Here is a 24,199-nt window from a genome sequence, read left to right as displayed (position 1 = left end):
CCGTTTTCTCCCTTCCTCTCTTCTTGTACATAGCTAGAAATTAGGCATGTATGTAGGTCAATCTAATTCTCTCATTGATTTCCTAAAAAAACTACTTTATTTTGAACTGCAGAAAGTTCCTTTATTTGGAACTTTATTTGGTCTGCAGACGATATTAATTACCAGTGCTCCCTTACCTGTGTACTTCTACTGTAGCTGGGGCAGATAAAGAAATTTTCCTTCTTGAGCTCTCTAATAGGGTTGTGGGCCCAGTGAACCCAGAGAGTTGGAAGAAGATTCACTTTCCTGCAGCATTTCCCAGTCATAAGAAACCTTGTCATGTTATGGCTTCCATGAGTAACTGGAGAGCTTGGTTCTGTGATTGTCTGTAAAAGAGAAAAAATGGTGGGGATGGGGGACGCCAACTGTGTAGTACATTTATTTGAGAAGTGTGAATATGGTGGTAGTTTAGGTAAGAATAAATTCCTGTGTAGTACTTATGTTGATGTGTAAATGAAGATGTTAATCTAATAACTTTGTTCCTTTTGGCACAGCATAGAAAATGAACTGTGGGTGAAGATCAACAGAGTGACAGCTATCTGTTTCTCACCTGGCCAGTTAATGATCACCCTGTATTAATACTCATCTTTAAAATATGTTGAACCCCACCCCCCCCAATGGCTACATCAGTTTGTTCTTTCCATGAAAGCGCAGGTGTACTTGGAGTACCTATTTTATTGAGGATCAGAAAAAATGCTTATCTTGAACTACGGTTCCAGAAATGTTTGTTCATGAGACTATTACTAGAAATGTTTGTTCTTTTAGGGACAGGGGACCATCTTATTAATGTATTTTTAAAAAAATGTAAACCACTTTGTGAACTTTGGTTGAAGAGTGGTATATAAATATCAGTAGTAGTAGTAGTAGTAGTAGTAAAACTGTTAATGTTTTTCATATTAGCAATAATAATGTGGCACTACATTTTGGTTGCACTGTATAAAATGTAGAAGTTTGCAAGATGATCTACAGAACTAGACAACTGAAAGGAATTTAAACACCTGCCTTTCATTGAAAGCAAACCGATCAGCAAGTGCCCCAGAACAGGTGGAAAGCTAATAAATAGGTAAATATATAATTTCCAGAGCAGTAGCCGTTCTAGGCTTTTGCAGCAAAAGCAAAATCTCACACCTTCATTAACCTTGCACTCGCAGAAGTACTTTCTGAACCTACAAAGGGAAAGGATTTTTTTTTTTTGCTCATTTCCCCTTCCCTCTGCTGACCTCAATACACCTCAGAAACATGCCACTGAAGGGGGGAAGAACCAAGATGGTGATGAGATTGGAGTAATTTTTTCCCTGCTCTGTTTTTCTTTTCTTTTTTGAGTTTTTCTTGTAGTGAAGCCATAAGTTTTAACTTTTTAATTTGGTTGTGGTTTCTGTTTCCGCTTAGTGCTTTTCTTTTCACTTGTTTTTGTTTGCTTATTGTAGACAATTTTGGATTATGAGTTAGCTTTCAGCAGATCAAGGTCAGAAATTATCTGACTGGTGGTTGAAATCTAGCCAAGCTGAAAGCTAGCTGAAAGTTTGTGGATACTTCAGTAGTTCGGTACAGGAGTAAGAAGAATTAAATATGCACGGAGATGCTTGACTAAGAAGCAGAAGGTTGCCGGGTCGAATCCCCGCTGGTAGTATATCTTGCAGCAGTGATCTAGGAAGATGCTGAAAGGCATCATCTCATACTGTGCAGGAGGAGGCAATGGTAAACCCCTTCTGTATTCTACCAAGTAAAACCACAGGGCTCTGTGGGCACCAGGGGTCAAAATCGACTTGACGGCACACTTTACCTTTTACCTATGAATGCTCCACTGAGAGACCTAAAAGGCCAAGTTGAAGTCAGATCATCCTGGAGAGAATCTATCTATGTGGTCGCTAAGAGTCGACACCGACTTGATGACACTTAATCCATCAATCAAGAATAAAAAGTAGCCAAAAACCAGTCCAGGAAATACAATGGCGAAGGGAAAACAATTTAAATGGAAGAGGAAACCATTTAAGTGTCTATGTCAGTTTAAATGTTCTTTCCATGAAAGCGCAGGTGTACTTGGAGTACCTATTTTAGAGGATCAGCAAAAATGCTTATCTTGAACTACTGTTCCTGAAATGTTTGTTCATGAGACTATTCCTAGAATATATCTATGTTCTCTGCCCACCTCAGACAAGGATGCCTGTTACCTCATTACTGAGTAAATTTTCTATGGCAGTTTCTTCTTCTTATTATCATCATCATTATTTTATTTATATACCACCCTTCCAAAAATGGCTCAGGGAGGTAGGTGCCTCTACTCTGTGGGTACAGGGTGGCTGGTGAGGTATCCCTGCTAACTGAGCAAAGAGACACCTTTTATAGTTTGTTTGTTTGTTTGTTTAGCATGGTGAGAGCAATTGGCCCTATCCAACCCAGCACAGTAGCCTTCCAGTGGCTGCTCCTTCTATCTGCCTTATATTTCTTTTTAGAGTGTGAGCCTTTTAGGGACAGGGGACCATCTTATTTATGTATTTTCCCTATGTAAACCACTTTGTGAACTTTGGTTGAAGACCAGTATGTAGATATTCGTCGTAGTAGTGTTTGCAATAGTTTGGTGCATGACTTTACTGAATGTTAATATTTCTGTACGTGGGAATGGTACAGAAGCAAAGGTAGGCTTATGTATGAGTGCATAATTTCTGTAAATAACCTATATGTTTTGCCTTTGCTTATGTGAAGAGAAGCTGTTGCTGTTCATCTTGTTCTATATTGTGATTTAACAGCTATTTGAACATAGGTTTATTGATGATTTCAGAAACAGCTTTGTGTTCTGCTTTTTAAAAAAAATTCTTTGAGTAAGAGGGGAAGCTAAAAACCCTCCAGAAAGATGTCAGATACCTACAAGTGAGAATGCTAGGGGGATAGTTTGTCTTTTGCTCTTCTCCCATAGATAAATGTCATTAGGTAAATGGAAAAAAATCTAAAATATCACTGGGAATTCAATATTTTCTTCTTTCTCAACCATATAGAAAATAGTTACATGGTAGCATTGGATTATGTTAGTTATAAAGTATACAGTTAGCAATGATTTTAAATAAGAATAAACATACATTTCTTACAAGGTGCAACATTTTTTGTAGCATACATGTCAGAAAAGTAAAAGCCCAGTTTATTTTTTAAAAGAGGGTGAAGTGGAACTTGCTGCCAAAATGTTTATGCAAGTCTGGCGCTTTTAGTAATGACTGATCTGGAAAAAAATAAATCTTGTCCCATTTGTTTGTATTACAGACCATAGGTATAACCTAAACAATCTTGGGATGCTTGAGAAAAATCTAATTTGGGAAGTGTGTATATAACAGTCATTTCTCTTCAGAGTACTATCCAGAACTATTTAATTAGTAGGATATTCATCATTAACTCTGAAGAGATATGGAGTGCACCCTGTAGCTATACTCCAGAAGACTGTGGGTGGATAGGATTTCTTCTGCTGGGAAGAGATCTTCCAATGCTTCGTGGATGCATGAGGAATTTTTCTGTATCTGACCTTAGGGGAAAGCTTGGATCTCTGTGGTGATTCATGGTCCTTCACAACTGGGTCTTCTGTGCCTGAGCAGTAGCCCTGCACAGGAATCTTTAGCTCTGATAGCTGCTCTTCGGTATTCTGAGGCACAAGGAGATGCCAGGTAAAATAGGAGTGTGCCCTCATCTTTAGTTCCTTCTTGTCCGCCTCTTGTGCTGTGAAGGTTCTTCCTCCATTCTTCTCTCGTTCCTGTTGGTAAAGTGAAATACTTTGATCAATCAGCTTGACTCGGAATGTTTTTTCAACTATTCTTACTCTTACTCTATTTTTGTGGTTTCCCCCCCTCATGTTTGGACGTGAACCGGCTTGGCTTTTTCTTGGACTCCCCTCTTGTTTTTTGACTTCAGACTGTTAACAGACACTCCTTGCCTTTTCCCTTGGCTACAGTTTTCAGTGTATTTTTTGGCTTTGACCCAGACCTGTCCCTCACTCTGGCTATGTCTACCCCCTAAACCTTTAAGAGTTGAAGATCCTGCAGGGGCACCATGCCCTCCTCAGATGGGCATGAAGATGGCTGAATCTGTGTAAGGGACAGTCACAATACTAGTATGTGTAATGTCTGTCTTGCCTTCAAGAACAAGACACAACATAGCAGAAAATTGAGACTCTCACTTAAAAGTCTCACTTAAAAAGCCTCCCTTTATGAAAATATTATTCTCCCCATAACACCTAGAGCAAATCCTCCCTTGCCTCCAAGAACCTTGACGTCAAGCCAATTGCCAGCTTCAACACTGTCTCAATCAACACCTAGTTCCAGACATCAAGATGGCTCTTTTTAAAAACCTGCAGCAGTAGACAAGGGAAGGAGCACTCTTACCAAAACAAACGGGATAGAGATTGCTCCCCTCTTGGTGGAGAAAGTACTCGAAAACACCATGAACATGCAGACTCAACTGCTAAAGCAATGTCTAGCGCTCCTGTGTCTTCCCCATAGACCTCCAAGTTGATATTTGGATCAACTTTGAATGCCATGTCTAGTGTTCCTGTGTCTTCCCCATTGACCTCAATCTCAACATTGGGATTGACAAAGCGCTGGGATCAGCACTGACGACACATACTCCATCGCTGCTGACAGTGCAACCATGAGGCTCCTTCTCGCCTCAGCCTGTGACTGCGAAACACTCTTCCGCATCAAAGTCTACAGGGAAGAAACATTCTTTGGTTTCGAGACCCTTGATGTCGGGACTAAAGAAATCTGCAGACTCGGTGCCATCGGCATTGAAGCCAAAAAAGACTTCACCGTTGACTCCCATGTCCACAAAGCCCTCAACACCTGTTCCTTCAACGTCAATGTTTCAACTGCAAGGGACTTGGGTGGCTACCCCGTCAATGTTGGTGCCGCCACTGGCACCAAAGGATAATGTACCAATTACCCAAGTTCTCTGTGGCCAGGCTCTCTCCTATTCGGTCTAAGCCCCCTTCACTCATCGTAATTTCTCAAGGTTCGATGCCTTGCCAATCTCCTCTCAGGCCCTGAGTTCCTGAAGGTGATGTTAGGGAGATGCCTCAGCAGCAATCCCCCTCTGTGTCTACTTTGCTTTGTCAAGAACTAGAGTCCATGCTTGGTTCTATGCCCTCAAACACTACTTTTAAGGGGTTTCCAATTTCACAGGATCTAGATAATGATGAAACTGGGTCTGGCATTCCTAATACCCCCTCAGCCTCTCCTGTGCATAAGATCCCTTTATGTTCTCCTTTTGTATCCTGGAGAGAGTGCTACCATTATTCTGCACCACACTTGCCAATGTGACATCTCAACTATTACATTTCACCAAGCATCTTTTATCTTAGTCACCTTAGTGCCCCTGACAGGTTTAGATCCCATTCACTCTATGGCTCACCTGGCCTGCCTTATGATTATCTGGACCCTTTTCAATCTGGCTTCTGCCTCAGATATGGGACCGAAACTGCCTTGGTCGCTCCATTGGATGACCTTCGCCGGGAACTAGATGGGGAGGGTGTCCCTGTTGGTTCTGCTGGACTTCTCGGTGGCGTTCGATACCATCGACCATGGTATCCTTCTGGGCCGCCTCTCGAGTATCGGAATAGGAGGTACTGTGTTGGAGTGGCTCCGTTCCTTTCTTGGGGGCAGGGTCCAGAAGATGGTGCTGGGGGACCACTGCTCGGCCCCATGGCCGTTGGCCTGTGGGGTCCCTCAGGCTTCGGTTTTGTCCCCCATGCTTTTAAACATCTTCACGAAGCCACTGGGAGAGGTCATCCAGAGACTTGGACTGAGTTGTCAGTAATATGCAGATGACGCTCAGCTCTGTCTCTCCTTGACACCTGATCCAAGGGAGACAGTGGATGTCCTGAATCGGGGATTGGAGGCTGTGATGGGTTGGATGTGGGCTAATAAACTGAGACTGAATCTAGACAAGACGGAGGTAAAGTTGGTCAGTAGGAGAGCCAATCGGGATGAGGTGATTCTACCTGTTCTAGATGGGAACCTCCAACCAGAGTCAGAGCCCATTCTTGCAGTACCATGGCTACCTCAGTGGCTCATGTGTCTAGCATCAGCATGGCTGACATTTGTAAGGCTGCCACCTGGTCTTCAGGCTTAACTTTTGTAAGCCAGTAGACTGTGGATCTACGTTCTGCTGCTGAGGCCAGTTTTGGTTGGGTGGCTCTTAAAAAGGTGCTTTGAACACTGTAGCACAATCTCCAGAGCTAGTCATTTATCTATTTGTGAAGGGCCATGGATCACCATAAAGATAAAAAGGTTGCTTAACTGTAACAGGTGACCTCTCTGGTGATTCATGGTCACTCACAACACCCTCCCAACTGTTTGTTCTGCTAGCGTGCATCCATGTTGTATTGATCTTCCCTGTACTGTAGTCCCTTTTCCACACTATCGCCGGTCTCTACACATTGGCCAATTCAGGAACTAAAGAGAAGGGCCCTCTGCCTCTTATTTTACCTTGTACTGCCTTGTGTCTCAGAATTCTGGAGAGCACCAATCAGAGCGAAAGATTCCTCCAGTGGGCTACTGCACAGGCACAGAAGACCCAGTTGTGAGTGACCATGGATCACCAGAGAGCTCACCTGTTACAGCTAAGCAATCTGTTCTTATATGTGCTGTTCATCTTTGCTGGCTTACAGTCTGTGTGCAGACCAAGGTAACAGTGGCAGACATCTTGGCTACTGAAGCATCTATCCTTCCAGCCACTACTAGGACGCAGTGGGAGCCATGTGCTTACCTTTTGCATTATGAATTATACACACAATTGTGCAAGAGCGCTTAATGTTTCAAAGTGATCTCTTGCATTCCAGAAGCACTCTGTGAAAGTAGCAACATCTCTTAAAGTAGGGATATGTCTTGATTTACACAGGGCACTTCTGGAGCATGGGAGAAGACACAAAACATTAGTGTTCTTGCACAATTGCATTGCATAATGCAGAACACAATGGAGTAGCACATGGACTCTGACTTCGTCCCTGCAGCTGCTGGAAAAGTAGACACTTTTGTAGTCAGGATGCCAGCCACTGTTTAGCAATGAAAATAGAGCATTTCACTGGTTATAGTCTCAGGCTCATTTTTGTGAAGGAATTTTCAGGAAGGTGCATGAAAATATATAATCTATACTACATTGCTACAGCAGGTGCCATATGAAGAGATGGGATTGTGGCCATGTTTGGTGAAGTGTGTTCAAAGACTTCACTCCTCTACTCAAGGATTTCAGCAGGAGTCAGAGAATGTATAATGCACACAACTGTGTAAGAGCAGTGCAGGTGGGAGCCTATAACTGTTCCGCACAGCTTTTTGTACAGCCATAGGCAAAATAAAGTGTCACTGCGGAGAAGTGCCCACATGATATTTTTATTTCACATTTTACTAGCTAGGTTTTGTTACTTCTTTCAATCCCTTCTTCTCCCTTCTAATAATTCCTTGTTGATATTTTGAAACCAAAATTAGGTAGTGTATTAACATTTTACTGTTTGTTTTTACATTGAGCTTGTACAGTACTCTGGGGTCTTTATAGGAAGACTCTTTTATATATGTACATTGTATGGACTGATAGATGAAAATAAAAAAAATTGCTTTAAAATGACATGTCTGGGTCTGGTGAAAATTTATTGCTTTGAAAGTGTAAAAAAAGACATTCATAGTTTACGTGGGTTTGATTTTTACCAAAGGTATTCTGGATTTCATTGCTAGCAAGTATATTCTATGGTTTAGGAGTTTTCTATGTAGTTGGTTTATTAATTTGATTAAATAAAGAATTAGGAAACTGTATACCTGGCTGCATTTGGTTTAAAAAAGTTTCTTAAACCAAATCTATTAGATGGCTTCTTTTGAAAAAATGTTTAGTTTATGTACTTCTTAAATTCAAAATTCAGGATTCAGTTTGCTAATTAGAATCTCACAAGGGGTTTTTAATAGTAGAATATTTGTAGAATAGTAGAATATTTGACTTTCTAAATATCTAATTCTTGGGTTGCATTGTGTACTATTTTGGGTTGTGCTATTGTATACTACGAAGTAGCATGGTGGGGTGGGGAAGCTGTTAAAGAAAGGCAAGGCTTAAGCCCCACTAAGCTCATAGAATTAGCTTCAAAATTATTTGGAGCATAGTCATTTTTTCTCCCTCTATACTTTGAAATAAAAAATTCTACACTTTTTAGATAAGCAGAAGTGCTCAAAGGGGTTTACTTAGAAAAATAATAATTAGATAAGATGGTTCTCTGTCCCAAAATAGCTCACAATCTAAAAGGAAATATAAGGTAGACACCAACAACAACCAGTGGAGATGCTGTTCTGGGGTGGAATGCTCACCTTCTGCTGCTGCTGCCGCCGCCGCCGCCGCTTCTTCTTCTTCTTCTTATTCTTCTTCTTATTCTTATTCTTATTCTTATTATTATTCCTTGTACATTTACTGTTCAAATTGATTAAATAATAAATTAAAAATGATAATTTACTCTTATGTGGTATGGAATTTCAGTGGAAAATGGATGCTGTCATTCACCGCTTTGCTGGCAGTTAGGCAAGTGCATGAAACAGATTTTGCATTTTGTTTCATGAAACTCAAAATGCTCAAAATGTTTCATCAAAACAGCAGTTGAGCCGGCTGTTTCTATGAAAGACTTGAAACAGTTTGAATGTTGAATAGAGCCAGCATGGTGTAGTGGCTAGAGTGCTGGACTAGGACCAGGGAGACCCGAGTTCAAATCCCCATTTAGCCATGATACTAGCTGGGTGACTCTGGGCCAGTCACATCTCTCTCAGCCTAACCTACTTCACAGGGTTGTTGTGAGGAGAAACCTATGTAGTACACCGCTCTGGGCTCCTTGGAGGAGCAGGATATAAAATGTAAAATAAATAAATAAACAAAATGTTCAGCCATAGGAAATGATGGGGAACGCTAAACATCCCATTGTTCCCCATGGGCAGCTTCTAGGGACACCAAAGTGGGTTGGATGGTATGTAGCACCCATCATGCCCTATCACATAGCCCACTTTGGTGTGTCAATTTGAAGCCTACTCTGGGAAGAGCAGAAGCAGATTCAGGAGGTGAGCAAGCTTTTCTAAACAAAACAACATCAAGCCTCCCCCCCCCCCAAACTAACAGGAGGAGGGGAGATTTTGAGGGTCTGGTTTCTCTTTAAGGGAGAAGTCCAGTGGGAAGAGAAGTTAAAACCTGTATAGAATCCCTCAGGCAGATGTGCCCTACCTATTCTTACAGCCTAAGCCCTACAACAGTGGTTCCTGTCGGTCTTCTGCCCCCCATAAAGACTTCCCAGACATGATGCTGTGGATACCAACTACAGGCCTGGTTCACAACAATGAACCAGTCTGAATCCCTCCCATTTTGATAGATTCAATCACAACATTCCCAGTAATAACTAGATTTTTAAAAGTTTTGTCTGTTAACCATTTTGCAATTATCAAATAATAATAAAAGAGAAAAATAATCATTTTAAACACTAATAATGACACATACTACAACAACAAAGTTATGCTGCATCAGTGCTCTCTTGTTCAGGTTGCCAATAAGCAATGTATGGACACCTAGCCTTGAGAAAACCTGACCCATCTGCATCTCACACAGTGGGTAGAACAGCCCTCTGCCCCAGATTTAGTGCATCAGTGCACCTCAGGACTGGTCTACCCAATTGGCAGGCGCACTGCAGGCTTGCCTGCGTCACCCCCGCCCAGGAGGCATGCAGCAGCCAATGGGAGCTGGCTCCCAGTGTCACGTGCTCCTCCTAGGTGGGGGCTGGGGCAAACAAGCCACGCCGCATGTCTCCTGTACTGGCTGCCTCTCACCCTCTTTTATCACAAGAAATTGTGATTTTCCCTAGCCTGTCCGGCTTTCCAAGCATGACATAGGGACAGAGTGGTTTTCAGCATTGTACACCCACAAGTGGGGACTGGTCGGTATCGTATATTAACAGTGAGATACTCTCCCCTAATATATTAATGTCCCCCCCCCAATGTTTCATCTCTTTATATATATTCTCTCATATTTAGACCCTGGTAATAATTGTGTGTTGATTCAGCTGGATTTATTGAGGAAATATGGGTTATATAGATTTAAACATAGGATTTTTTTTAATGGGGAGGGGTTACTCAATAGGGAAAAGATTGATTATAAGATTGGTTATCAATTATCATGGTTATTTTGGTTTCAAATTAAATCTATTTTGAGTAATAAAGAGATAGTAAATTCAGTATCTCAATGACCTGTGCATTTTGAAAAATTAATTTTGTTGTATCAGGATCAGCCAAAAGGGATCGTTACTAAAATTTATACTCTATTGGTACACTTAGAAATAGGGGACCCTCCAAGAGCTTTGAAGGATATTTGGGAAGTGGATTTGGGAAGTCCTATAGAAGAGAGTAAATGGCAATCATTATGGAAGTCTGGAGGATTCCTGTCAGCTTCCATACAAGAATTACAATGGAAGATTTTATATTGGTGGCATTTAACTCCAGTAAAATTATCATATATCTTTCATAACTATTCTGCTCAGTGTTGGAGGGTGTGTAAGCAAAAGGGAACATGGTCCTGTGAAAAGATGGTATGCTTTTGGCAGAAAATATTTGGAGAAATAAGAATTGTAATGAAACAAAACGTTGAGTTTCCGGAATTGGGGCTATTGCATATTTTTGTAGGAAATGATCCTAAATTTAAAAAATAAGGAACTTGTAATTTTTTTAATTCTGGCAGCGAAAACACAAATTGTTCAACAATGGAAATTTGGATCAGTTAACAATTGAGCAATGGTATAACAAGGTGTGGTCAGTTGCGCTTATAGAAAAGATCACTGATAAGATCAGATTAATGCAGGCTGTGAGAGTAGAATCACAGTTTCACTGTATCTGGTCAGATTATATTTATTATATTAACAGTAATAGATTTGATTTTGGATTTTCTTGTGATGTTTGGAAAACATGATTGTTAAATGTACTGTGTTATTATGTTACTGTTCCATGTTATTATGGTGGTGGTGTCTATCTCGTGTTTCTTTTTAATGTGAGCCCTTTGGGGACAGGGATCCATCTTATCTTATCTTATCTTATCTTATCTTATCTTATCTTATCTTATCTTATCTTATCTTATCTTATCTTATGTATTTGTTATTTCTCTGTGTAAACCACCCTGAGCCATTTTTTGAAGGGCGGTATAGAAATCGAATAAATAATAATAAAAAATAATTAGGCCTGTTTCCAAGTGCAGAGTGGCATTAGAGACACAACTTGGAACTTGAAAGACTGCCTGCAGGAATTTGGATTGCACAGATTCCAGTGAGGCAAAACTGTGGACCCCATTGTGCACCATAAAGAAGCTGGGCTAGTGGTTTGGTAACAAACCGGTTGAGGGCCGCAAGTACATAATGTCCTCCTACTTTATGCAGGAATTGTATGATGGTGATGCCCCTCTGGGCATTTTGAAGCACATGTTCCCTTGTGTGCCCTGCGAGCTGCCAGAGTGAAAAACTACCCCCAAATATTTAAAGCATGGGACTTGCTCAATCATATGTCCATCTAGCTGCCATGAGTTAATTTTGAGCTGTTTAGTGGAGACCATGATTTTAGTTTTATGATAGTTAATTTCCAGGAGGTCTCCCTTACAGTACTCTGATAGGACCCTCAGCACTCTTCTAAGGCCGATGGGGGTCCTTGAAAGGATTACTGCATCATTTGCATATAGCAGAGTGGCAGTGTGTCTCCCAGCAAGTTTAGGATGTGTGTGTGTGTGTGTGAAAATCCAAGTTGTTGAGCTGGCCCACCATTGTATTAAGATCGAAATTGAATAGGAGTGGGGTCAGTATGCATCCTTGCTTGACGCCCTTCTTGGTTGAGACTGGTCTTGAAAGGTGGCCTTGGGGGTTGCACCTTACGTTAAGTGATGTGTCTGCATACAGGGTGCGGATTAAATATAGCAGACACCAGTCAATGGAGAAGGCTTCCAACTTCTCCCACAGTTTGACATGAGAGATAGAGTCAAATGCTGCTTTGAGATCATAAAGGAAGCATAAAAGTGAGGTTGCACTGCAGGAAGAGTATTTCCCGATGGGATGCTGAAGAACTGGTGAATAGTAGAACGGACTTCCCTGAAACCAACTTGTTCCTCTGCAAGGAGATTTTCTTGTTCTAAACAGTCCCTAAGTTTCCTGTGTAAGTGCCTCGCGTATAGCTTACTGACTGTGTTGAGCAAACTGATAGGTCAGTAGTTGGTGGGATAGTCTTTTCTGCCCTTTTTGAATATGGGGACAATGATTGCTATCCCGCAGTCCTTGATTTGGCCATGCAAATCAATATGGGTGAAGGGTAGACTGGTGGCCAGAAGAGGGGCCCACCAGTCCAGATGATTTTTAATTGCCTCTGGTAGAATAAGGTCATCTCCTGGGACCTTCCCCAGTCTCAATTGGGTAACAAGGTTCTTCATCTCAGATGTTGACACTGGTGCCCACACAGGTGTGTCCTCAATGGCAAATGCAGAGCTACCACACTCTGCATCAGGGTCCTTATAGAGCTCGTGAAGGTAATTCTCCCAAATTCCTGGAGAAATGTGACAGTCCAGATGACTTGGACCATTGCTAGTAGAATACACTGTGAGTTGCCAGAACATGGCTGAGTCCTTGGATCTGACAGCCTGGATGAGGTGTATCCAGTTAACCTTTTGTGCCAGCAAAAGTTTGTACTGTCTTTTCTGTTGAAGGAGGTTCTGTGCGGCCATGGGTCCAGTCAACACCACGCCCAGTTAGAAAGTTCCCAGATAGCTGGACTTGAAGAAGACCCATTGCTGAGCCATTGCAGAGCTACCTTCAGAGCAGATAGTGTGCTAGGTGGTCCAGTGTTCTGTCTAGATATAAGGCATATATAAGCTTCATATGACCTACTTGAACAGCTCAATTTTAGGCTCCTGTGATGATTACAAATGGCCCTATATGGCAGAGAAAAGCAATTATTTAAATCCACCATTCTTTCTTGCAACAGATCTAGCCTGGACATAAGCAGCCATAGTCTGTGTTGCAAATTGATTTTATCCCTTTCTGGGATAAATATGGTCATTCTCTTTTCTTTATGGCTGCAAGACTGTCACTTCTTTACATAGTTTCTATTACAGGCTAACAAGTATAGAATACGTTCCGTGCAAACACAGCATTTTAACAAATACTAGGTTTTGTGTGTAACTGTCCCCTAATTTTTGACTGCTGTACAGTCTTCAGGTATGTTGTGTGTAGATTGATAAACAGAAATACATTTGAGGGGTCTGCCTGTTTAAATGTAGGACTAGTTGTTAGTCCTTAGTGAGTACAGTGAGTTGATATATGATGAATGGCATGCATTATTCACTCCCTACATGACTGTGGCAATACTGCTAAGTACATCATAAAGTGAAACAATTTGATATCTTTCCAGTTATCAAAATAACACATGAAGTTATAGCTGTTATGTTTAACTCTGTCTTATCAGGTATGCAATGCTGGGTTTGATGCTCCTTACCACTCCAGTTCAAAACTGAGAATTAGAAAGGCTGTTTGAAGTCTGGAAAAGAAAGGTAAGTACAGTTCATTGTTGCCAACTTCTAACCCTTTTCTTATAAAATTGGGCCTGGTTTGGGGGGGGAAGTTCATGTATAACTGTATTCTGAGATGCTTACTGTTTTTTGTGTAAACCTAGTTCTGGAGAATACAAAAAATCAAATTGTGAGCCTCTGAAGGGAAGACAATCTGTATTACACACATAACTTGTTTCTTTCCTTTTATATCTTTATGTCTGCAAACAAAGCTGTAAAGCCATTCAAGATATTTTTGAAAACTGGTAGAACGTTAATTTCATGAAATGCCAGGCATAGGCCCCGATTCAGCGTGATTTTTAATGAAGGTTTTCCACCTAGTAGCTGCGCTCATGGAGCAAAGCACTTTGGTGTGAGTGCTGCTAAAAGAAAACTTTCTGTCAAAATATTATATTATATTATATTATATTATATTATATTATATTATATTATATTATATTATATTATATTATTTATTTGATTTCGATACCGCCCTTCCAATAATGGCTTAGGGCAGTTTACACAGAGAAATAATAAATAAATAAGATGGATCCCTGTCCCCAAAGGGCTCACAATCTCACAAGGGCTCACAGATAGACACCAGCAACAGTCACTGGAAATACAGTGCTGGGGGTGGATAGGGCTAGTTACTCTCCCCCCGCTAAATAAAGAGAATCACCACATTAAAAGGTGCCTCTTTGCCATGTTAGCAGGGGTTAGCAGAAAATATGTTCTCTTCTTGAGCTTCCTTTCCAGAACCTTTTGTGCCAGCACCTCATGCTGTTTGTATGTTTGGAGCATGGGCATTACAACTGAACAAGGAGGGAGAAAGGAGGGCACCCCCACAGGCTGAGTGACAAGTTGCTCTTCATGCCTCTGAGTGACAAGTTGCTCCTCATGCCTCTCTGAAGAAGATGTTGTGGGGTCTTGAGGGGCCCATTTCACTTTTTGTCCCAGGGCCCACTCCAACCTTATTACACCCCCTTTTGGAGTTTAGAAAGCAGTTTCTACCTAGCTTTTTCTTCTCTTATTTGCTTTGAGGAGAGGAGTGTGCTGCTGAGAAGAGGAATCTCAGGAAAATTCTACTTTGCACATCAATATACATGTATGCACCACTGAAGGATAGCCATAATAGCCAAAGCAATATTTATAAGGGTTGGGACATTTAATTTATGGTTTATGTAGAAAATAACTTTAAAACATTATTTGTTGCTACTGAAATGTACCATTCATTCTTTGGTTCAGATGTCATGTGAATCATATGTAGTTATTTCACATGACAATTGCAAGCCTTAGACTCCCCATTGTGTATCAGGAAGGAAATTCTCAGCTTCCATTTGTAGTTCAAATAAACTTGGATTTGGGATGTTGTCACAATCTGGTGAATCCAGATTTATTTTAACCAGTTTTATGAACAGGGCAGTAACTGAAACTGGAAACAATGATTCAAATTAAGTCCTGTTAAATGGTTTTAATTGAGCTCAGCTAGATCCTCTTCCAAACTATTAACCAAATGTGGTGGAGGGAAACTCTGATAGTTCGGGGCTTTCCCCTGCCAAATTCTTAAGAGCCAGACTTAAAATTTCAGATAACATTGCTGTGCAGAAGTTATCAATCGTAGTGGGACTAATTGGCTTAAGTCCAAATACTTTGTCTTAATTTTTTTGACTGATCTGTTAGTATGTCATAGTGATCTCATTAGGAGTGCAAAAAGTCTTGTTATCTCTAAAGGCAGCAATAGATAAAAGAGCCAGCCCTCAGTGTTCTACCAGATTGTCACATATTAATCTTATATTTATTCTTGTTTTGGATTGATTTGGTATTATTGCTTTATGCATTTTGATGACAATATTATGTTCAGCATGCTCATGAGAAGAGAGATACAAATTTAATAAATGAATGGCATTATTTGGTGACATAAACCACTTGATTGATTGATTGATTGATTGATTGATTAATTAAGTGCTGTCAAGTTGGCATATATATATATATATATATATATATATATATATATATATGCCGCTGAAACAAAATGGCTGCCACACATGCTCAAACGGTCCCTGCAAAGCCCTAGAGGCCAGCAAGGGGAGTGGGAACCTTTGTAGACCCACCCCACAGCCTTTAGGGAAAGCAAAGCCTCATTTTAAAAAATTAATTTTTTAAAATGGTGCCCCCCCTTCAAGTGGCGCCCGGGGCACATGCCCTGCCTGCCCTACCATAGATACGCCCCTGCCTCCAACTTTAAAACCACACTCATCTTCTTCCAATCCAGCTTCTCTCTGTATATCTTCAGCACATAAATTGAATAAAGAAGGATAAACTCCTTTGCTGATTTGGAACCATTCTGTTTCACCATGTTCTTTCTGGACTGTGGTTTCCTGCCCCATGTATAGGTTTCTCATGAGAACCATGAGCTGTTTGACATGGCTGACACAATCGAAGGTTTTTCTGTAGTCAATAAAGCACATATTGACTTCTTTTTGGTATTTTTCGGTTTTCTCAATTATCCAGCATGTATCAGCAATGATGTCTCTTGTTCCTCAAACTTTTCTGAAACCAGCTTGAACATCCGGCATTTGCCTTTCCACGTAGGACTCTAATCTGCATTGGATGATCCTGAGCATTATTTTGCTAGCATGTGAATGCTATTGTGCGATGGTTTGCACAATCTGTTAAGTCTGCTTTATTTGGTATGGGTATGTAGACTGACCCTGTCCAATCTGTTCGCCACTGTGTTGTTCTTCAAATTTGCTGGCATTGTTTGGTTAGAGCCTTGACTGATTCTTCTTCTGTTGCCTGCCATATTTCTATAGCTATTCCATCAGTTCTTCTAGCCTTCCGACTTGGTAATGACTGGAGTACTGATCTAACTTCATCTTCCTTTACTAGAGGTTCTTGCAAGTAGGGAATATCTTCTAGAGTATCTTGAATATTGATGTCCCTGCTGTACAGATTTTCAGTATACTCCTTCCATCTCTGTTTGATCTTCTCTGAGTCAGTGACTATCTGTCCTTTGGCATCCCTTAACATACCAATTTGAGGTTGGAACCTTCCTCTGAGTTCAGAGATGTTTTGGAAAACTTGCCTTGTTTTTCTATGTCTATTTCTATCCTCAAAGTCTTTACAGATGTCATTGTAGTATTGCTCCTTGTCTCTTCTAACAGCTTTCTGAAATTCCCTATTAAGTTCCTTCCTGAGGTCTTTATCTTTCTTGACTTTATCTTCTCTCCTCTTCTGGGCAATTTCCACCATCTGTTCTGACATCCATTTTGCTTTCTTCTCTTTCTTGGTCTTTGGCAGTCTCTTTTCACATTCATCCTTAACAACTTCTTTGATTTCATCCCACAATTCCTATCAATGAGGCTCAGAACTTCAAAGCATTTCCTGATGTTCTCCTTGAAAATGGTGGGTACATTCTCAAGATCATATCGTGAGAACTGGATAGCTTTGTTTTTCCGCTTTAGTTTGACTTGGAACTTGCACATGAGCAGTTCATGATCGGTTCCACAATTGGCCCCCGGCCATGTCTTTGTTCTTAGCTCTTCTACCTTGTTGCTCCAATCATGTAATCAATTTGATTTCTGTGTACTCCATCTGGTAATGTCCATGTGAATAGGCACCACTTTGGTTGTTTGAAGAATGTGTTAGCAGTGAAGAGATCATTGGCTTGGCAGAAACTAATAAGTTGTTCTCCTGCTTCTTTTCTGTTTCCTAGGCCATATCGGCTGACTGTGTTTTCCTCCTTATCCAACTTTGGCATTCCAGTCTCCAACCATCAGCATCACATCTTGCTTGCATGTTCTGTCAATTTCAGACTGAACTTGAGCATAAAACCTATCAACTTCCTCCTCTTCTGCATCTGTTGTTGGGGCATAGACTTGAAGAACTGTCATGTTAAAGGGTTGTCCATGAAATCTAATTGATGTTAGTCAGGCACTGACCGCATTGTACCCAAGTACTGTCATTGCTATATCCTTCCTGACTATGAAAGCAATGCCATTCCTTCTTTGGCTTTCATGTCCTATGTAATAAACGGTATGATTTTCTGACTGAAAGTATCCCATTCCGGTCCATTTTAATTCACTGATGCCCAAGATGTCAATCTGTAGTCGATTCATTTCATCTTTCACTATGTCAAGCTTTCCCATATTCATGCTTCTTACATTCCATGTTCCCATTGTAATTTTATCTTTGCAGCTTCGTATTTTCTTTTCCCACACGGCAACTTCCGCTGCTAGATGTCCAAAATGCTTTATTTTAACTGCGTCATAAACACCATCGGTACTGTGAGAGATCCTCAGCAATTCCTCAGTAGCATGTTGAGTACCATACGACCTGAGGGCCCCATCATCCGGCACTACATCGACAATCATTCCATTTTGTCTATCCATGTGGTTTTCTTGGTAAAATACAGGAGTGGTTTACCATTGCCTTCTCCCACGCAGTATGAAACGATGCCTTTGTTGTCACTGAAATGATCATCTGCCTCCAGCACCTTCCTATATCACTGCTGCCCAATATAGGTGCCTGCTTGCTTTAACTGGGCAGGTGGGATGACCTTCGCGCTTTGGGTGACCCTACTGGAAGTATACCTCCCAGCGTACTTCGCTCATCCCTCTCAGGAACACCTCCCCACCACCACCACCACGATGAAGCAGCATACAGGACTGGGGTGGGGGCGGTAAACCGCTTACATTGATGTAATTAGGGATTTGTGAGGAAACTAGTGTTCTTCAGGAGATCACTTATGTTAGAAGTGTGAATTCTGGGAGCCCTACCAAACAATTGATTGGTGGTATTAGCTGTACCCTAGGAGATGTTTGCACATTCCTAGCTGGAAGAAAAATGGTGTAACAGTTAAATTGAGGTGGATGGAGAGAGACTAATATTAGAACAAATTCTGATCTCGATCTTCTCATATATATCCCAATCAATAATGATTATGTTATATTCACATTTGAGAATAAAGTATATCTGTTGTCTTGAGCTGTATGGAAACACTTTTATGATGCTTTTGAATCACTTTAGTAAGATAAGTATAGTCTGTTAGAAAGCAGATGTGTTAGAACTTATAGAAACATCTTAAATGAAATTTACAAATGAACACAGCTCTCTTCTTCTTCTTCTTTTTAAATCAAATATACTTTGCATTCGTAAAAATCAAATTTGTGGCCTGGAACTACTAGGTAGTAAATTTTCCTATGATTATACAAAGTAGCAAAATATGGATTTTAACAGGCCTCCTTTTCAATTCAAGTGAACATTAAGTACATTCTTAATGGTCTGATTTGCTGGGAAGAGTACTATTACAATAATCTTTTTTTTTTTACAGCCCATATCAGAAATGAACTTGCATCACTTATTATAAAGTTTATGCTTTGGGAGACATTTTCACGGTATCTCGAAGTGATGTGTGATATTTCTTGGAATTAGTTCTTAATGATATCATTTTCCAAAAAGTGTTGTTGCTCAAACACACTTGTTTTGTGGTTACTGGCTAATCCAATAGCTATTTTTGAAATGTCCAAGTTTATTAGAGAGAGAGAGAGAGAGAGAGAGAGAGAGAGAGAGAGAGAGGTGTTACAGAAAATTGCTATTTAGGTGTTGTTTGAAAAGAGGCTATGAGTATAAGACCACTGGAAGTACTGCCCCCAGTGTGACACATTCACCTACCCATGCTGCTCACAGTTACAGTGTTTGTCTGAAGAAGCAATTGCTGTAAATATGATGCTGGGCGCTTGCATGATGGGCAGGCTCGGGTGCCTGAGCCTGCTAATCACTGCCACCATCATGCTTACAGCATTTGCTTCTTCAGACAAACACTGTAACCATGAGTGGCATGGGTAGGTGAATGAGTATAATGCTGGGGGCAAGACTCAGTGCACTTTGAGAAACTTGAACTCATGTACAGCCTCTATTCAAACAACTTTTAAATATAACTTAGATTAAATCCATATGGGAGAGTATTTGTAGCCTAACTTTAAGGCACAAATGGAGAAGTGAAAACTCCTAAAAGTTAAGTAGCTTGAAGACATATTTAAAATATTACCAGTTTGAGAACAAAGGGATATCAATATAGTTGTCATTTAAAATAAAACTGGAGGCTTAACTCAGACATATCAGTATGCAGTAGCATAGTTTAAAACCCAAATAATGGTTTGAGCTACAATGGTTTAAAGCTGCTTATGTGTTCTCCCTTTCTGCCTGCTGTATGTTCCATCTCTAAGCTCAGTAGCCTTAGGAAGCAGAGCAATGACCATGGTTTTGTTAATTCAGATATGTCAAACCATAGGTAATAGGGGTGTAGTTATAATTGAGTGGATGGGTTCAAAGAACCCGGGGCCCCCAGCTCCACCCCTTCATATTTTCTTGATTATTTCCCTCACTCAGAGGGGCCACTGGAGAGAGAGATGAACACGGGCCCCCTTTCCCCTAGCTTCAGCCCTGATAGGTAGCATCAATGATAGTTTGCAAACCCACTCTAAACCCTGGTTGATACTTGGATGCTAGTCAATTGAAAATCATGATTTAGACAATTCAGATATTATTCCTAGTTAAGCTTTTTAAATCATGGTTTGGTATGATGCTTGATTTGAGCCAGAATCTAGACATTAAAAAGCCACAATATTATTCTGTTGAACTAGGCACCTGTGTTGTTTATGCAGTATATTGTATTGTCAAGGGAGAATTTTCCTTTTTCTCCACTGCTGCTTCACTCTGCCTTGCTTGCTCGTTCACTACTGCCTTGTTTTACTCCAGTGTTCTCAGTGCAACTCACAGCACAGTAAGCCTAATGTAGATTGACGCCTTTGCCAGAGGACTGATTGAAACTTGTGTCTCATAGTTGCTAATGCTCACTGAACCATTTTATTGAAGATAAAGTAAATAAAATAGATTGCCATATGAGAATTCTCTGAAATCAAATGGAATAATTTGACAGGTTTAAGCCCGTGAAAAAGGCAAAGCACTGAAGCAGACGGGAATACTTTCTATGCACAGCATACCAGGAAAAAGTTTTCATTCTGTATGATCTTAAAAGTACCAGTGACTATACACCAAACTGTAATGTTGAATACCCTTTATCAGGATGTGAAAATTATTGATGAACTTGGGATTTTTAAATGTAATTTTCCTTAGTTAATTTTTTAAAAGATCTGTTGTGCAGGTTTCTTAGCGGCTTGTGTGAAATTTTAGAACTTGGATCGCTAGCCCTTAGTATTCTTAGGATTTTTATTTTCAAAAGTTTTTTTTGCAGTTTATCATTTAAAACAGTTTATCATGTCACCAGCTTATCAGATCTGTATTTATCAGCAGACATCAAATCTGTGTATTTAGTTAAATTTTGTTTGAATAACAAAATTCTTGATTGAATAAGATTTGATGTTTAAAAGTTGTAATGCACTACAATGAAAAAAGTTACTGATAGAAAGTAATTTGAATTATTTGATTTTGCATATAGCATTACCAGTTCACATATTTATGCTAGATAACCGCCCTGAGCCTTTTGGAAGAGCGGTATAAAAGTTTTAATAATAAAAAATAAATAATAAATATGGTTTAGCTATTTCCTTCCCTGACCCTCTTCTAGCTGGATACCTGGAGAATGTGTGTGGGGTGTTTTTTGGTGGTGGTTTTTTTTTTTTTTTTTTTTGTCTTCTCTGTTTTGATTCGTGACCAGCCAAGCTGAACATATTCTACCAGCCATGAATTGTGACTTGTGTGGTGCTTGACAGCCCTCTTGTTCTGACAGCCTTGGGCAGAGGCAACAACATCAGGAAGTTTATTAAGCCTGTACTAGGTTGTCATACATGATTGGTTAGCTATGTTTGGTTTTGTGGGTCATAAGATGTGCAGCTCTGTTCTTTCTAAATGGGAAATTATTCGCTTGGATGTTTATTAAAGTAATCCTTACTCTTTGAGACCTGATTTCATGTGTCCCCCCCCACCCCGCAAAGGCTGGCCTGATTCTCTTTGCAACTGGCAAAGACATTCTATGACTGAAAGAAGTCATGCTTTCCTGCATATATTTCCCCCCCTAAACACATGGTTCTGCCTTCTCCCCCTGCTCCCCATTGGCACAGTCTCTGGTGTTCTGTTTCTGAGTCAGTTCAGATGATACTCGAAACCACCCCATCCTTAACTTTTGAAGGAGGGATGTGGACATGTACATGCCCCTCCTCACCTAGTGCACAGGGGAGGATTTTGTCCAAAAGTCTCCAAAACACACAAAAGTAGTTACTATAGTATTCATGTTCTTTGTGGCAGTTTGATAAACCAGTCCTGTATGATCAGGAGCAAGTGTGCTGGGTGGGGGAGGCAACTTCTGCACTCACACTCATCTCCTATCACACTCATCTCCCATGGGTTTAGGATGAGTGGTTGGGAGAATTGTCTGAAGCAGCCCTGTGTATAATACCAGTGAATGGTTTCCCCTAGGTTGTAAGTAGCATTAACATATGACCCATCATTTTGTCCTTGTAAAATGTTTTAGTAGGAATGGGTCATCATCCAGTTGCTTCTGGTCCTGATATCTAAGTTTTTGATAACTTGCTGAATAAAAGAATTAATTTGGGGCATGCATGGAGAGCCAGTCAGTGCTATCTGGTTTCTTGTCTGGTGGTTGAACACTAGAAAAGTAATATGCAGCCAGGTATATAATCCATACTGGAGTATCTACCACCTTGCTCATCTCCTCAAAGTTACAAAAGTAGATATGCAGATAGCTTATGTTAAATTTACATTATGTAACACATTTTCTGGAATAGCTTGGCAGGCAAGTCTGCATGTTTTCCACTATCATACTATATGTATAACAGTCCTAAGCATCTTGTTCTAACTTGTCCTTGTAGGCTTCAAAGTATATAAACAGAACTTCTTCATCCTTTTTCCTGGCATGTGCAGTCCCACCACTAATTGTTCTCCCGCCAAGTTCGATTGAGGGTCACATCTGATGTATTCTTCTTACCTCTTGGAGTACACCTATAATACAGGTATAGAAAGACAGGATCTTGGGGATTTATATTTATACCTGGATTTAGACTTTCCAGATTTATATTTATACTCCTTTCCCCCCTAGATTCCTAATTTCCTGTATGTGTGACTTGTGCAGACTTACCTGGAACTCTAGAGAGTGATCCACGCTCGGTTTTACTTTCCCTCCTCTCACCTCTTGAAGGTTTGATACAGCATAAAGTGGTTCTCTGCCACAATTCCTCCAAATCCCTTAACATACAGCAGCAATTGGGATACTGAACCGATTGAGAAACTGCCATCCTTTGTTCTACAGAGCCATAACCATAAGACACAGCTCTGAGTAGGGAGAGAGGCCTCTCATCCTGTCTAATATTTCCTCTTTACTAATGGAATGTGGAGAAGCTATCTGAGAAAATGATCCAGTGTTTCTCCTTGGAGAAACCTTTAAACATGTTTCAAATTTCAGTTGTTTTCTTGGAGAAGCCCTGAAATTCTCTCTTAAATATCACTTTGAAGAAATTTCCGTTTGCAACAAACATCTTACATATATACAAACATGTGTGTATGAATTGTATGTTGATTCTGAGAGCAACATTTATAGGTTAGCCATTGTGTTTTATAGCTGAAAAACTTGGATAAACTTGAGAGTTCAAGAAATCCTTACTTAATTTTGTTTTCCTTTAATGGGTTATGTTAATATTTCTGTTTCTTGCCCAAAATATAAATACGGGGGTGGGGTGGGATGGGGGTGTCTTTACTCATCCATAAAGTATGTATGACTACTGGCTTAAGCACAAATTTGGAAATGCAAATTTAAGAATGTGTACTGTGCACTCTTTTGAAAATTAAGATTTCTTTTATACATTGTATATAATTTATTTTAGAGTTCCTTCTTTGAAGTTAACAATTAACATGTTTATGGGCATGAAACCCCAGTTCCTGTGTAAGTAGATATTTTTCCATTAGGAATACTGTGCTAGACTTTAAATATTGAGAAACCAAATATTGAAACTGGATTTCTAAAATAGCAAATGCTCTGTAATAATTCTCTTTAAGAGACACACAGGTTTGTAAGATGCCTTTGCGCTGTAGCTGTATTGGTGAAATTGCTTGGTTCACTGATATGGTTTACCTTTGCTGTGAGCTGCTCATTTCTCTTTATCTAAGGACAATGCTAGTAGCATGCTCTGTTTCTACAAGCAACTACTTCTCCAAAGGAGCAGCAATTAATAGAGTAATACAGCTATAAATGATGAAAGAAAAGAAGCATATTTTGCTTTTATTAAAGCAGTAATATTGGAGTAATGGCAAAGTGGTAAATGTGCCTTTAATATAAGATACATTTATATTATTACTGTTCTTAAGGTGATTATTTTCTGTGGTTAATGTAAGACAAGAATTAAAAAAACACACAGTGGGCTTGACCTCATTTGACCTTTCTGACGTTCAGTCAGTTAAAAGGTTTGTAAGATGCTTAATTACCAAACGGTATGATCATTATTCATCTCATCATTTGATATATAACGTCAAGTGAATTGCCTCCCTGGAGTGCACTGTGTTTCACAGATCAATAGATTTAGTAAGAGCTTGAAGGAGAGCTTTAAACATTCATAGAAGTGTATTCTGTTCATAAAATGAC

General features: G+C 40.1%; 1 protein-coding gene across 12 annotated transcripts in view; it reads left to right on the top strand.

The window, feature by feature from the left end:
* Nucleotides 1-24,199, top strand: part of FOXP2 (forkhead box P2) — a 727,796-nt gene that overhangs the window by 205,441 nt on the left and 498,156 nt on the right. For 11 of the 12 annotated variants that reach the window (XM_053252207.1, XM_053252200.1, XM_053252222.1 and 8 more), the window contains one exon: nt 13,506-13,590. The gene's annotated coding sequence lies outside the window, so the exon portion shown is untranslated. Of the gene's footprint in view, nt 1-9,936; nt 9,956-13,505; nt 13,591-24,199 lie in introns of those variants that run through there. The other variant, XM_053252206.1, reaches the window with a different exon arrangement.

This window comes from Hemicordylus capensis, chromosome 5, assembly GCF_027244095.1.
Source record: "Hemicordylus capensis ecotype Gifberg chromosome 5, rHemCap1.1.pri, whole genome shotgun sequence".
In the NCBI taxonomy this organism is placed as follows: domain Eukaryota; kingdom Metazoa; phylum Chordata; class Lepidosauria; order Squamata; family Cordylidae; genus Hemicordylus; species Hemicordylus capensis.
This window is presented reverse-complemented; position numbering and strand designations above follow the sequence as displayed.